This window comes from Vipera berus, assembly GCF_964194415.1.
Source record: "Vipera berus genome assembly, chromosome: 2".
NCBI classification, from domain to species: domain Eukaryota; kingdom Metazoa; phylum Chordata; class Lepidosauria; order Squamata; family Viperidae; genus Vipera; species Vipera berus.
Window position 1 is genome coordinate 87881365 of NC_138203.1, and position 16556 is coordinate 87897920.

At 40.2% G+C, this 16556-nt stretch overlaps 1 protein-coding gene across 1 annotated transcript in view; it reads left to right on the plus strand.

Moving 5' to 3' along the window:
* The first annotated feature begins 12499 nt into the window (after window positions 1-12499).
* The window catches only part of ACO1 (aconitase 1), a 60323-nt gene continuing 56266 nt past the window's right edge, over window positions 12500-16556 (plus strand). The window contains exon 1 of the mRNA XM_081317145.1: window positions 12500-12711. The gene's annotated coding sequence lies outside the window, so the exon portion shown is untranslated. The remainder of the gene's footprint in view (window positions 12712-16556) is intronic.

Below are 16556 nucleotides of genomic sequence, written 5' to 3' on the forward strand. Positions count from 1 at the left end.
GTATATATGTATATATGTATATATGTATATATGTATATATGTATATATGTATATATGTATATATGTATATATGTATATGTGTATATATATATATATATATATATATATATATATATATATATATATATATATATATATATATATATATATATATATATATATATATATATATATATATATATATATATATATATATATATATATATATATATATATATTCAAAATTGAAACCCAGTATTAGTGGAATGGGGTTTCAGAAATTGCCTAATGTTTCTATATTGTATGTAGGTCCAGCATTGTATGAAATACAAGGGAGGACAGAAAACAAGGTAAGAGTAGTCTCCTACTGGAGAAAGTCTATTCGGGAATAAACTGCCCAGTAGATTAGGGATTGGGGAAGAGACGGGCAGGAGCTCTCCTTTGCTAAAGATATTCCACCAAGGACAGAGTAACCTTGTTGCTGATACTGATATGTAGTACCCTCAGATTTCACAGTATTATAGCCCCCTCCCCACCAAACAAACTGTCCAATATCCCTCAAATTAAAATATTGTGGGAGGGTTTTTTTAAAAAAATGGCCAAATTCCTACATGATATTCAAATCTTGTGAGATTTCAGCGATCTCACTTATAAATGTATCTTTAGGATCAAAGGCTTTCATCAAAATCACAAATGCTCTGCCCTTTTCTTACACTGGATGGGAGAATAATTGCTCTCAGATCGCAATGTTGATGTCCGTCTTACCAAGCAGATCGTACAGGAAGCCTGACAGGCGGGTGAATTCTACTTTGCTCTAAAGTTACATTAACGGAATCTTGCAAGTCTGAAAGTGGAGTTCTGCCGCCATCTTCTTTACAGCCCAACAAATTAGGGAAGGTTCTTCTAAGCTTCTTGACCGATCCACTATCCAGCTGTGGGCTACAGTATGCTGCCTGTGGGCTATGATTGTTCCATAAGGTAGCATTGTTTAGTCCCTTCTCCCAAGGTCTTTCCCACATACCATTACAAGAGGGATGTATTAGAGCTGGGTTTTTCCACACTTATTCACAATAGGAACCTCTTGGTTGAAAAAAAAGGGAGGGGTACCAGTACTCCTGATCAAGAGTCAAAGTTTTAGCAAAAGATAATTGGCTGGGTTCAAATGAATCTTTTAAAAAAAAATTAGTCTCTCACAAAGGCACACTAGTTCATACCCAGAACCCTAGAATATAGTTTGCAGGATTGTGGGCTAGACTAGAGAACATCCAAAATTAGTTTCAACTCTTTGGTTCTGCATCCTAACCCCAGATTACTCAGATTACATCATTATTTATGGGGGTGTAGATCTTGGAGGCTCAATGTGCTTAGAAGGCAGTATAGGTGTGCAGAAAGAATCATCAGACAGTTCACGTGTTCAGAAATGTCATCTTTCTGAAATATATATTCAGGCTAGGCACCAGAAGAGCCACATGTTGTTGAAATCAATCAGAAGGTGAATAAATATACGCTAACGTGTGAATTATAAGGAGATATGTTTTTTTTTAGAAAAAAAAAACTTTGTAATGAGAACCTGTGTTTCTTCTTCACCCCACCCATTGATGCTACTTAAAAAAAAAAAGAATGATCTTTTTATAAGGTTTACATTGGCCACGATGGCTGGTTAAGTGCTTTCTCCTCTAACTATTGCCTGAAAATCCTTAGCCTTTATTGGAAAATGGAAACTACTCTGACTAATCTAGCGCGGCATCAGCTTGAACAAGGGAAACTCACATTTAAGGCCCTAGTTGACCCACAGATCAGTGGATCATTTTAGGCAAGTTATTTAATCTGTCCTACCTCACAGGATTGTTGTTGCCAAGGCAAGATAAAGGAAATCCCCCCACACACCTGCACACCTGGAAACAAAGTCCAAGCCGTAAGTAATGCCAGCAATTCTACTGGGTAGTTGTTCTGTCTCCTTCTCTCTTTCAGCAAGTAATTCATTGAAACAAATTGTTACTGAAATCTCCACAAAATGTGTGCGGGTCAGTACCCAGGCAAAAAATACTTCTTTTGTTGTTAGCAACCCCTTTCTATTTACTCCCAAGCAAATTTACATAATTAGCTGTGGGTGAGCATGCAGGTGCACACGCAGGGACTCAGGGTGAGAAAAAAGGGTCATCTGTGTTTTCACCCTTGTTTGATATATTTCATTGTTGAAAGCCTCTATGTAATAAACTTGTTTTTCTTTTTCATGTGTTATTTTTATTAGGAAGATCTATTTTCCCTTTCCTGTAAAATTGTATGTTTTCCATCTTTGCAACCAAAAAGGATTGGACTGATGCACCAATAGCGCCACCTATGGGTGAAAGAAGATACAGAGTCTTGGCATCTGTTCTTTGCCTGAAAGAGCTTAATTTTTGCTGACCCCTTCTGAGCAGGTTTTTGACAAGGATTTTGTTTTGCTTAGTTAAGCGAGTCATCTGTGCAGCAAAGGTGCTTCCTTCAACACCGGCACAAGCCACGCAGTCAGCAGACAGGACTGCCATCCTTTGCCTGGGAACTGATCCTCCTGCCACTTGTTAGCGTATATGGGTGCAATTAAATTAAGTATATTTAACATTGCATATCGCCTGACTTTAACACTCATCTAAAAACAAGCAAAAAGATGTAGTCTAAAAGGGAAATCAAACTGTTGCCATGGTTTAAAATGAGCCTTGCGCCGTACGAGAAGCATGGTATGAATTATGCTGCAATTAAGTCTTTTATAAACACCTTGATTCAAGGAGGAAATAACACGGAAAAATAACTCTAACCTATTCAATTGTTCCAATTCTTCTTATTAAGGTAATAGGGAGAGCAGGCCAACTAATCAAAGGCTTGTTGTTCAATTGAAGCAGCAGCAGTAAATCTTTATTTGTAGAGCACTTATGCCAAGTTATGAAAATAAAATCAAATTATACAAATAAACAGATCTAAACAAAGACGAGACAAGGTACAAGCATATGCTTGCTTATCCAATTTCAGGTTCTCAATCTGGCATTCAAGAAAGCACTTCAATAAGGATAAGAGCTTGTAAATCAGAGAGCTGTGTCCCATCGAAAGAAGAGAGCCCTTCATTTTATTTTATTTTTTGAATAGAGTTACTATATAAGTCAGGACTACACTGCTTTACCTTTGTGCAATCAAAAAGATGCAAATAAATGAAGATCTGGAACAGTACCATCAACTGAAATGGTGCCTAAGTAAAATCTAGGGGGGTAAAATGAAAGAAAAAAAATGCTTCTCCCTAGATGGAAAGCACATTAGCAAAATGATGAGGGAAATGCTACTATCACTTTGCCCATTTGGCTAGGAAATACATATCTATGTGAACAATTAAACTTCAGCACTGCCAAAGTTATTATGCATCTTGTTCCCAATTTTTTTTTTGGGGGGGAACGGTCCATTTGATTCATTTTGGATCAAAGAGCCCATGAAGATAAATGATGAAAAGGCTCTCTGAAACCACATTTGTCATAGAAGGTCCTGAAATGTACAGCAAATTCAGTATGTGAATTCTAATAGAGAAATCAATATTGCATGTTTTGCTCAATGATAGGTTGCATAGAAGCGTGTTTCCTGACCGAAGCAACATGGGTTGACTTTTTTCCAATCAGTTTCCAAGCAATCTTTTTTTTTCATATCCTTCAAAAAGTGTAGGTAGTCCTCGACTTACGATCACAATTGAGCCCAAAATTTATGTTGCTAAGTGAGACAGTTGTTGTTAAGTGAGTTTTGCCCCATTTTACAACCTTTCTTGCCACAGTTGTTAAGTGAATCACTGCACTTGTTAAGTTAGTAACATGGTTGTTAAATGGATCTGGTTTCTCCCATTGACATTGCTTCTCAGAAGGTGACAGAAGGTGATCACATGACCCCCAGGGACTCTGCGACCGTCATAAATATGAACCTAGATGGAGCTGCGTCCATGCCCATGCTCACCTGTCACTTCCGCAGCCTGGGGGGCTGGAGACCCCTGCTCTAATGTCCAGTTTCTAAAATTGTTGCCTTTTTTTTTGTTATCACTTACAATGCCTCAAGTAGCCAAAATAAGTCTGTTTCTATGGTTGAGCGTAGTCTTTGTGTCATTCTTGATTCCTGTGTATGACAGTTTCCCACACAAATTGTCTATTTTTTAAAGTTAATTCCAAAACCTTATAGAAAAAGTCACCGTTCCGAAAACCTGGTTCACAAACCTTGTGAGCTCTAAAGTTTCCTCCTTCTGTTATGTATTCAAGATGGACAGTGAATAATATTTATATAATGTTACTTATATGTAAGGGTGTAGGTCTATACATATGCTGTATATAGTATGTTTTAAATGTGTGTTGTGTATGTGTACACTTTGAGAGAAAGCAACTAAATTTCATTTTTAATTTGTGCCATTGTGCCTCCAGGAAAAAAAATGACAATAAAGGTTATCTAATCTAATCTAATTGAAGCCTTTGAACTATGGTGCTGGAGAAGTCTCCTGCGAGTCCCTTGGACTGCAAGGCGATCAAACCGGTCAGTCCTAGAGGAGATCAACCCTGACTGCTCTTTAGAAGGCCAGATCCTGAAGCTAAAACTCAAATACTTTGGCCACCTAATGAGATGGAAGGACTCACTGGAGAAGAGCCTAATGCTGGGAAAGGTTGAAGGCAAGAGAAGAAGGGGACGACAGAGAATGAGGTGGCTGGATGGAGTCACTGAAGCAGTAGGCGTGAGCCTAAATGGACTCCAGAAGTTGGTGGAGGACAGGAAAGCCTGGAGAAAGTTCTTCATGGGGTCACAATGGGTTGGACATGACTTTGCAACTAACAACAACAACAAATCTAATCTAATCTTATCTGGACCCTTAATCTATTTATAACATTTTCAGATCAAAACCTTATTTAACTTTTTTTTGTTTACTTCAAATTCTGTAAGTTCTATAATTTTTCTGTCAAGACAAACTCATCCCATGAAGACTTTTCAACTTCTCCTTCCGAAGGCCTCTAAGACAAACAGGCAGTTTTGGTCATAGGCAATTTTTAAAACTGATTAGAAAGTAAGGTTTGTGAACTTAGTGTGCTTTAAAAGGCTCCACTGTGGTTATGAGCAAAATGGTTGATCCCATAGCCTCCCGGACTTCAAACCCATAGAAAAACACTAGCCTGTGGTCTCCTCATGAGAAGTAGCCATCCAGAACAGAATTAATTTAAAAAAAAGTAGTTATCTAATCTAAAATGTCCATTCTTACTTAACAAAGTGTGTAAAAAGCAATATATTAAAGCCACGAATTAAGAGAAACTCTAACGTTGGGTGTTGTATAAATCCTCATGTAGAGTTATATTCCAGATGATTTCCAAGGTGACTTAAATTCTGTGTGCAAGACCTGTTTTGTTATAAATATCAGATTGTTTGATACTGATGCATACTCCTCACTCTTAGTTAGCAATACTTCTCAAGAGGGAATTTAAGTGTGATTTCCAATAAAAGGTGTAAAACAGGAGTCTGCAACCCACGGTCTGTGGACCTGCATCGAGCCACGGCATGCCAGAACCCGAGCCGGGCACACAAATGATGCCCCATCCTTGGCATCCTCGGAAAATCCTTTCTCCATGGAACCAGTCCCTGGTGCCCAAAAGATTGGGGCCACTGGAATAAAGAATATACACAGCTCATAAATAAGCTATCGTAGTAAACTTTGTACTAATGCTTTTTGTGTGTGCCTTCAAGACAAGTTTTGACTTTGGGCAGCTGACTAGACTTGTCCTTGCAGTTTTCTTGGCAAGATTTCAGAAGTGGTTTGCCATTGTCTGCTTCCTGGGGCTGAGAGGTGACTGACCCCAAGGCCTCTGAGCTAACTTTGTGCCTAAGGCGGAACTAGAACTCACAATCTCCCCGTTCCTAGCCTGATTTCTTAACCACTACACCAAACTCACTTGCTTGTGAGTTTCATTTGTACAAGTAGTCCTCAAGTCACGACCACAATTGAGCCCAAAATTTATGTTGCTAAGTGTGATATTTGTTAAGTGTGTTTTGCCCCATTTTACCTTTCTTACCACAGTTGTTAAGTGAATCAGTGCAGTTGTTAAGTTAGTAACACGGTTGTTAAGTGAATCTGGTTCCCCATTGACTTTGTCTGTCGGGAGGGAACAAAAGGGGATCACAACCGTCATAAATATGAACCAGTTGCCAAGTGTCTGAATTTCAGTCATGTGACCATGGGGATGCTACGACGGTCATAAGTATGAAAAACAGTCATAGGTCACTTTTTTCAGTGCTATTGTAACTTCAAAAGGTCACTAAGTGAACTATTGTAAGTCGAGGAGTACCTGTACTGTTTTTTATTTGTACTGATATAAGGTTTGATGATGTTGAACTGAAAAACAGCAGGCATTGTCCTAAAAAATTTTACAGTCAAATAAATGAAACATAGTAGCCGGTGGCTGCATTTTTCATCCAAACAGCATTCTTAATGCCACCTGCTGGTTAGGAAAACAGCCACCAATCACATTCCTTAAGGATAATGGAAGCCTGCCAATCAGAGACCTGGCACTCTTCTCATCAGTAATTATTTTTACCCTATTGAAAGTTCAACAATCATTTTGATGGGGGGGGGGGGAATAAAAAAAAAAACCACAAGCCCAGTGCCACTTTTAAAATTGCCTCAGATTGCTCATAGTCATGGCAATCTCCTGCTACTGGTCAACATTTAGTGTCATATCACAAAAATGATGAATAAGTCTAAATGTGCCCTGCTCTGTGATATGTTGTATGTAAGGGAGCCATTCTTACTTGAATTTAGTTAAACTTCTATTCTGGATGTATCCTGTCAATTTTGCCAGTGCAGCATCCCCATGGTCACATCATCAAAATTGAGATGCTTGGCAATCATATTTGACAGTTGCAGTGTCCCGGGATCATGTGTGATAACCATTTGTGATCTTTTGACAAGCAAAGCCAATGGGGAAGCCAGATTCTCTTAACAACCATGTTTCTAACTTAACAACTATAGTGTTTCACTTAACAACTGTGGCAAGAAAAGTAGTAAATTGGGGCAAAATTTACTCAACAACTGTTTCACTTAGCAACAGAAAGTTTGGGCTCAATTGTGGTCGTATGTCAAAAGCTACCTGTACAGAATTAGACTGCCTCAGATGTGGGTTGGAGATGATATGAAGAGGTGGCTTTAAAGCAGGGCTTTTCAACCAGTGGTACGGGTACCACCAGTGGTACATTGGCACCTGGCAGGTGGTATGCGACCATCCTAGAAAAGTGGTACCGGGAGAGGGGAATGAGCTGAACCGGTGGCAGCACCGCACAAGCCTGAGCGAGAGATGGCTGGAGCTGCAGGGCTGTCAGGGCTGAGCGGAAGCGCCAGGATCAGCACCAGGCTCCAGCTGGAGCTCGGCGCTTATCCCGGCACATCTGCTGAGCCCAGAAGAAATGCCGATCAGCTGGAATGTTGCAGCATCTCCAGGGTCTTGTGATTTACATTCAGATGCTTGGCAACTGATTCATATTTATGACGGGCACAGTGTCCCAGGGTCATTGAAGTGACCAAAACCTGCTGCAACTACCCAGCAGACAGGGGGAATAAAAACCAAACAACCTCCCACCCCACCCCCGCTGCCAATCCTCAACAGAAATGCTCACAACAATGAAAACCTCGGACAAGAAGAAGAGCGCCGCCAGGAGGGCAGGCAGGTGTCTTGCTTGGCTGTGGCTTGGGGGGGCACTTTTTTCAGTGTCATTGTAACTTCAAACAGTCACTAAGTGAATTGTTGTAAGTCGAGGACTACCTGTACTTCATCACTTTTTTCCTTTTTTTTTTGGTCATCAGGTTTTTGACAGCTTGCTAGGCGACTGGTGGTACTCAGATGTTGCCATATCCTAAAAGTGGCACAATGGGTGAAAAGGTTGAAAAGCCCTGCTTTAAAGAACAGCCAGTGAGGCATCCCCGAGTCTTGGTTAGGGGAGCCTTCAGGATTTGTCTGTCAGCTCAAAGCTTTGATCACCTTTCATAAAAGAATGAGTATGTTTCCAGTCCTTTCAGCAAATAGCAGTTTGGATTTTAATTCTTCCACATATCACTTCTTCTTTTTTTTCTTTTGAAATATTTCTCCTGCCCCATTCCTATAACAGATGTAGTTGCTTTTCCTCCTGCTTTCCTCTATCTGCAAATTTCTTCCAGTACCATATTAATGAAAGGAATAATGAATTCTGCATTTATTCTTTGATGTTTATGCATTCAATCATGGAAATATTTTGACACCAGCTAACCAGAATACTGGTATATGGGGCCCAGTTTCCTTCTTATTGAATATGCCTAATATTGCATTTCTTTTTATTGCATGGCAAGAAGATTCTCTTAAAACTTTTGGTAATATTTTATAATATTTATTTCTTGCTTAAGTTAGTAAGCTGCAAAGTGAAAAAAAATAAATTTGGAAATGTATAATGATTTCAATAGTCTTTCATGAGCCTGGGTCCTCTCTATTGTTACCCCTCCCACTGCCTGAGGCTACTGTAATGACAGTTGCAGTCCAAAATATAAAAGACTACCTATCAATTTAATAAAATAGAGTAGAGTAGGGTAGGGTAGGGTAGGGTAGGGTAGGGTAGGGTAGAGTAGAGTAGAGTAGAGTAGAGTAGAATAGAATAGAATAGAATAGAATAGAATAGAATAGAATAGAATAGAATAGAATAGAATAGAATAGAATAAATTCTTTATTGGCCAGGTGTGATTGGACACACAAGGAATTTGTCTCTGGTGCATAAGCTCTCAGTATACATACAAACAACAAAGTGACTCAGGTAATAATTCTGTGTTTCTTTGTGACTTTCATTGCATGTTCCATTTTCTGTCTCTGCAGCAACAAAATTGCTTTTCACCCATTCTACAGTTGGAAGCAGATAGTTTAAACAGGACCATTTATCATTGTTGTAGTCTTCTTTGTACACTGTGTAACTGATGTAGGCGGCTATTGAATCGTGCCTGTTACGTTGCTGATAACTTTAGAAATTCCCCATTCCTTTCTACTTGTGGCTTTCAAAAATTCTACGGAATTAAGATTATCTAGAATTCTCAGACCCAGGTTACTAAAGAACCACTGGCTACAAAGAGATACAGAGAACTACAAGTAGTACTCAGCTTACAACAATTCATTTAGTGACCATTCAAAGTTACAATGGCACTGAAAAAAATGACTTATGACTGTTTTTCATACTTACAACCATTGCAGCATCCCCATGGTCACGTGATCAAAATCCGGATGCTTGGCAACTGAGTCATATTTATGACAGTTGCAGTGTCACAGGATCGTGTGATTACCTTTTGCAACCTTCTTATAAGCAAAGCCAATGGGGAAACCAGATTCACTTAACAACCATTTTACTAACTTAACAACTGCAATGATTCACTTCACAACTGTGGCAAGAAAGGCATAAAATGGGGCAAAACATATTTAACAATTGTCTCTTAACCTCGCTAAGATTTTTCAAAATTAGACAAAGCAATCTAGTTGCTATCATTTATTCTGGCAGAATGCAGTTCATAGAATAGTAAATATCAAGAAGAATGTTACTGTTATTTTTGTTAAAAAAAACTTACTTGGATTTATAGAAATGCATTCAGGGCAGTATTTGAGTTGTGTCCTTAATTTTTTGCTGTATTTTCAGTACTTCACCATTAGATGGCAAACTTTGCTTAACAATTTTGATCATGAGCTAGCTACTGCACTTAAAATGTTACAGTACTCAAACCTTTTATACAAGACTTCAGTATAAAATCATATAGCTGGTTATAGCTTTTATTATTTGTTATACCTTTTATTTTATTTACTCATTCACTCATTTCCCTTTCTCGAGTAGTTTATATAACATTCCACAAAACTGTTCACTTAAACAATAACTTTAGAATGCCATTGGGAGAGAGTTGCTTGGCTTCTAACTGTTTTATCAAGTATTAGGGCATTTATACTGGGTAGCTCTTTATAAAAGGAAATGCTCAATACTACTTGTTTTTATTTCACACACACACACACACACACACACACACACACACCCTCTAAGAATCCAGTAGTCTTCGAAGTGCTCTAAATTCTGAAATTACACCAAAATAAATTGGTTAGTCTTTAAACTCTCACAAGTTTTTTTTTGTTTTGGTTATACTAAACAAAACTTGTAACCCTTCTGGCCATTATTTTAATTTGTTATAAAAAGCTTTAGAATAGAATAGAATAGAATAGAATAGAATAGAATAGAATAGAATAGAATAGAATAGAATAGAATATAGAATGGAATAGAATAGAATATAGAATGGAATAGAATATAGAATGGAATAGAATATAGAATGGAATGGAATGGAATGGAATGGAACGGAACGGAACAGAACAAGAACAAGAACAGAACAGAACAGAACAGAACAGCTTCTCTCCTTGGTTAGTTTCCAACCATCGTTTCTTGTCTTGCCTTTTGATGCTTTGGAAAAAAAGTTTGATCCCTGGTCTTTGTAGGACCCCCTCAAATATTGGAACAGTGCTACAGACTAAACATACCCAATTCCAGTAACCGTTCTTTGTATGTTTTAGCTTCCGGCCCTCTAATCATTTTTGTTGCTCTTCTCTGCACTCTTTCCAGAGTTTTAACATCTTTTTTTATATTGTGGTGACCAGAACTGGATGCAGTATTCCAAGTGTGGTCTTCCAAGCGGTACTAGAACTTCACGTGGTCTTGATTCTATCCAGTGGTGGGATTCAAATATGTGAACGACCGGTTCTCTGTGTGGGATGCCGCTTCCGGAAGTCCATTCTGGGCCTGGGCAACAAGAAATTAGCTACCGGTTCTGCTGAAGTGATGCAAACTGGTTGAATCCCACCACTGATTCTATCCCTCTATTAATGCAGCCTAGGATTGTATTGGCTTCTTTTGGTTGCTGCTGCTGCCTACTGTTGGCTCATATTTAAGTGATTATCCACTAGGACTCTGAGATCCCTCTCACAGTTACTTTGCCACTTACTACCCTGAAGGATGTCAGGTAGCTGCCATCACCTGACAGAGAAGCAAGATAAGAAATCAGCACCATGAACATCAAATGTCCAGTGGATATAGTTATTGGTCCTTACAAGGACGGGTGGAGGAGAGCACTACATCTCAGTGTGGGGGAAAGCTGAAATAATAATAATAATAATAATAATAATAATAATAATAATAATAATAATAATAATAATAATAATAATAATAATAATAATAATAATAATAATAATAATAATAATAATAATAATAATAATAATAATGGTGGTGGTTATTGGTCCTTACAAGGACAGGTGGAGGAGAGCACTACATCTCAGCGTGGGGGAAAGCTGAAATAAGGACTGATTCCTAATGAGTCAGTTGAAGGGCTTTTATTGCTTGCTAGAGGTGCTCAGTGGCTTAATGAGGCCGGAGATGGTTTCTGCTCCAGTGGTTCGAGTCCTAGCACTGCGTGTCTTGATGAGTTCCCGTCACTGACCTCAGCTGAATGGATTCGTGTTAATGCTCACTAAAATCGTCTTCAGATTACAGAATACGCCTATGGAATTGTTGTTGCTCTGTTTGCTCGCAGACGTTTCATTGCCCAATCAATTACCTAGTTGGGTAATGAAACCTCTGCGAACAAGCTCAGACAGCACTATGGCAACCCCGCACGTCAGTCCCGAGCCACGGATGTTCTCTTCTATTGTCCCGAGATGTTTTGGGTTGCAGTTTGGGCACTCGGTCTCTAAAAGGTTCTCCATCACTGCTTTAGCATCTTGACTCTCCCCTTTTCTCGAAAACACGGGGAGAGAGAGAGAGAGAGAGAGCGAGCGAGAGCGAGAGCGAGAGAGAGCGAGAGCGAGAGAGAGAGAGAGAGAGAGAGAGAGAGAGAGATATGCCGTAGGAAAGTCGGTTTCGCCGATTCAGACGCGCAGCTGCAAGACTCGGGATTAGGACGCAGGAGAAGCCAAGCGGGCGTTCCGATCAGCAAAGGGGGACGGAGTGTGTGTGTTGGACTAGATGACCTACCGTCCCTTCCAACTCTGTTATTCCATTCCAGGGGTAGGCAACCTGGGCTCTTTTACGACTCGTGGACTTTTTTTGGATGCGATTTGTTTCTGACTGAACCCAGTGGCCAAAAATGAACCACTGAAGTTGAATTCTTATTTGGGTTAACACCTTTTCTCAACAGTTCATCCCATAATCATACAGCCTGATGCTGGGTTTGCCGTAAAGAAAACTTTTACACTTCCCTTGGATTATTAATGACTCAGCAACCTGGGCTCAGCAACCTAGGCAACCTGGGCTCTTTTACGACTCGTGGACTTCAACTCCCAGAATTCCTGAGCCAGCCACGCTGAGGGGGAAAGGGAGAGGTTTCCAAGCTGAGCCACGGCTGGCTGAGGAATTCTGGGAGTTGAAGTCCACGAATCGTAAAAGAGCCAAGCTTGCCTACCCCTGGTCTATTCTACGGGGGGGGGGGAGGACGAGGGGAGCGCAGAGACTTAAGGCTTTTTACCCCGACGGGGAGGCGGGGCAGCTGCTTGTCTTGGTCCGCCCCCGCTGACCCGGGAAGGAGGAGCCTCCGGGGAGGCCGAGCAAGACTGGCAGCGGTGGCGAGCACGGGGGGTCGTTGCTTGCCCGCTCTCTCTCTCTCTCTCTCTCTCGCTCTCTCTCGCTCTCCCCCAGCGCTGCGCAAACAGCCGCCGCCTCCGCTTCTCCGGCCGGGTAAGTCTCGGCGGCTTCTTCCGGCGCGGGAGAGCGCTGCAGGGTTGCGGCTTTAAGCTTCCTTCCCTTTCCTCCGCTCCGCTTCCCTCCCTTCGTTCGGGGGCACCTGCTCGCGAGTAATCCCGCTGGCTTTTAGCGAGAGGCTCAAGAGCACGGGAAGAGGGCGCCCGGCCGAGCTACGGCGTTAAGCAGCCTTCTTTCTTTTTTTTTTCCCCGCCTCGCATTGCTGAAGGACCCGGTGGGGGAAGATTTGGCTGCGGGCAAGAGTACACGTCTGGATTCGATCGGGGTTTCGGGGACCAGACCCAACTCGCCCGAGCTGTGTCGCACCGTCCCGCGAGGGGGTTGACGAAGGGCGGCTTTCGGATACCGCTCTTGGGTCTTCTTGTCGGCTCTCTCCCCCACCCCACCCCGATCTGAAACCGTTCCGGAGGCCTCTTGGGAGGAAAATTCCCCCAAATTTGCTGGCCATCGGTCAGGCTTCCTGGGAATTAACGGAGGTTGTAGACCAGTAGAATTTGATTAATTTATTTATTTATTAATTTAATTTGTATACCGCCCTTCTCCCGAAGGACTCAGGGCGGTGAACAGGGCAATACATAAAAACAAGATACAAAAATTAAAAAAAAATTATTCAAAAGTAATTCAACAGTGCCCGTAATAAATTTATACAGATTAAAAGTTAAAAGTCCATTTATAAAATCCAACCCCGTCCCATTTTTTGAATTGAATTGAAGGGCTTCTTCGGGTGAAAAAGAGGCGCTCCGAATTCTTTTTCTTTCCCCTCCCCCAACCCCCACCTTTTTCTCCTTTATTTATTTAATTAAGGGGTGACCGTCATTTGCAATCGAATGGCGAACGACAGTCACCTCTTTATTAAATAAATAAAGGAGAAAAGGAAGAATTTGGAGCGTCTCCTTTTGGGGGGGGGGTTATTAAGTTTAGAAGGGAAAGGGGAACATAGCGGGGGGGGGGGCAGTGGATACCTATTTATTTATCTTTATTAGGTTATATCAGGGGTAGGCAACCTTGGCTCTTTTATGACTCATGGACTTCAACTCCCAGAATTCCTGAGTCAGCATAGCTGACTCAGGAATTCTGGGAGTTGAAGTCCATGAGTCATAAAAGAGCCAAGGTTGCCTACCCCTGGGTTATATCATTAAGGGGTTTGGGGTGGTTTTTTTTGGATGCGATTTGTTTCTGACTGAACCCAGTGGCCAAAAATGAACCACTTTAGTTGAATTCTTATTTGGGTTAACACCTTTTCTCAACAGTTCATCCCATAATTATTCTTGGATCGCCAGAAAACGCCACATACAGCCTGATGCTGGGTTTGCCATAAAGAAAACTTTTACACTTCCCTTAGATTATTAATGACTCAGCAATCTGAGGCTTTATTTTCTTCTCGTTTTTCTCTCTACTTCAGATTTCCTCCTTTTTTCTTTTCTTTCCCCCCCCCCCTGCCCTATTTATCCTGTTTGTCAGCAGGAGCAAAGTTCAGTGTCACTTTCACAATGTAGATTCTTTTATTATTATTATTATTTCCTAAGGCTAAGAAAGACTCTTGGGAAACTCTCATGTTTCTGTAAAAGCAGATTAAAGTGATAAAGCTTTTGTCCTAGTTGCTAATATATCTGTGAAAGGGCTTCTCAAAAGATCAATATTCAGACTGAGCACAGAAGCATTAACAGAACTAAACCTGCTAGAATTTAGAAGCTTTTCTACTAAGAAAGCTTTTTTTTCTCTCCTGCCGCTGTATTGCAAATATGAATGTTGAATTGCAGAATCGTTGTCAGACTCTTGGCTCTCTGTGCCTTAAACTGTTAAAATTAGATGGAGTTACATTGTATAGTATTTAAAGAGTGCGTATTAAATGGAATTTCCTTTCAGGAATGTATTATATGTATTTCTTCATGGTGCTCAGGATATTCACTCTTAGCCACACAGTCTTAAGTTGTGGTCTCTGCAGAGGTACTCTGAAGTTCTACATGGAACTTTATTAGGTTTGAAGTTACCTTTAACTCACCTTGATTGACCTTGGAAAGGCTAAGGAGAGAAAAACTTGGGGAATGCACTGCTAGCCCAGGAAATCCCAAGGCTGTAGGACAGACTGAGACAGGAACAACAATAAATCCACAAGCAAGCAAAGAAATTGATATTTTTTTCAGGCAAACTTGTCCATGTGGTCATTAGGAGCAAAGACCAACTCAATCTTTATTTTTTTAATCTCAAAAGCCTTAGTTCTACACTATAACCAAACACCAACATTGGGTTCATGTATCTCACTAAGCCATAATTTGTGTTGCCCATGTTTTGCCTGCTTTTAACACACTGAAATGGCTTCTTGAAAATGCCGCTTTTTCTTCTACCCAGCTAGGCAAAAGTAAGCATGATTTGAAATGTTCACATGTGCAGAGGGAAAAATAGCATATGAGTCACATTGGTCATGGAATGTATGTTGCTATGCTGTCTTTTGTGTTCCAGATGAAATACAGTGACTGGTCTAAACTGCTTTGCATACTTAAACCCCTGAGAGTCTAACTAGATTTCTTGTGTAAAAGTCATCTGTTGATACAACTGGGAGTAATAGCAATACACAAAGGTCTGGTACCCTGATTAAGCCAGCTCACAGGTATCGGCAGAGGCATCTCTTGTGTTATTAGTGCAAAGCTTTCAAGAGTTATTCTTTCAAGTGATAAACTTTGGCCCAGTTTATAGGAGAATTAATTGGTGAGACTATGTAGGAGAAGTAATTGGTGAGACATACATGTAAAACAACCTGGGGAAGTTTGAATGTTGTTTCCACCCACCCACCCTGCTGCTTGGCAAAAGAGCATCAGCTATGTTAAAAAATTTTTTACTGTTCTACCGATATACGACAGATTTTAGTTTGAAGCTTGACGTTATCTTTTTAATCTGTCTTATCATGCAAACTTTAATTAGAGGTTTAAATTGAGGGTTTCATGGGTAATGCTTAAGTCAGCTGTTCTCTAGGGATGATTAGTTTTGTCTATTGCAGGAAAATCAAAGGCTAACAAATATATAATGACAAATGCTTTCAAGGATTAAGAATTTCTGTCCTTCGTTTGCAAGCATATACACACTTCTTAAATACCAGAGGGAGAATTGCAAGCAATGAAGTTAGGTTGCAGTTATTTTCTGAAATTCCAATCACCCCAAAGCTGCAGTTCTCAGTATGATGTACAGATTTTAAATGTTACATTGGAAAAGCTAATATGGAGGAAAAAGACAGCAAACAAGCTGAAAATGGTGATAGCTGTAATAAAAATAATGTAGAATTCTAACAGCATTGAAAAGTTTTTAGTGTTATGTAAGATAAAGATAATAAATCTGCCGTTGATTGCAATACTATTAGATCCCCACATTGTTAGAATTTAATTAGAAGCAGGAAGGTAAATTTTTAGATTGAACAGAGTATGGTGGAAGAATAAAGAGGAATAAAACAATGTGGGAAACAAGTGGAAAAGTTTGTCTGACCCAAACAATGCATTATACTACAACAATTTTTGAATCGAGGTACCTAAAATCTACTACCTTAAAGAATGTGTTAAAAATCCGGGCCCCGTTACTCCTGTGGAATTGAAATTCCCACGATGTCCATGCTAGTTTTAATTGCAAATTTGTGGCCATTGCAGCATTCTAGCAGTCAGCCAATCATGATTTCTGATGCTCCCTACCAGCTTCCCACAAGCAAAGTCAGTGGGGAAGCCAGTGGGAAGTTGGAAGTCATTCCCACTTGCCTTGCTTGTTTACCCACACATGGCCATTCTGATTATCTATTCAGCTAATTAACTTACTATTGAAGTTTGTTTGCTACTACAATT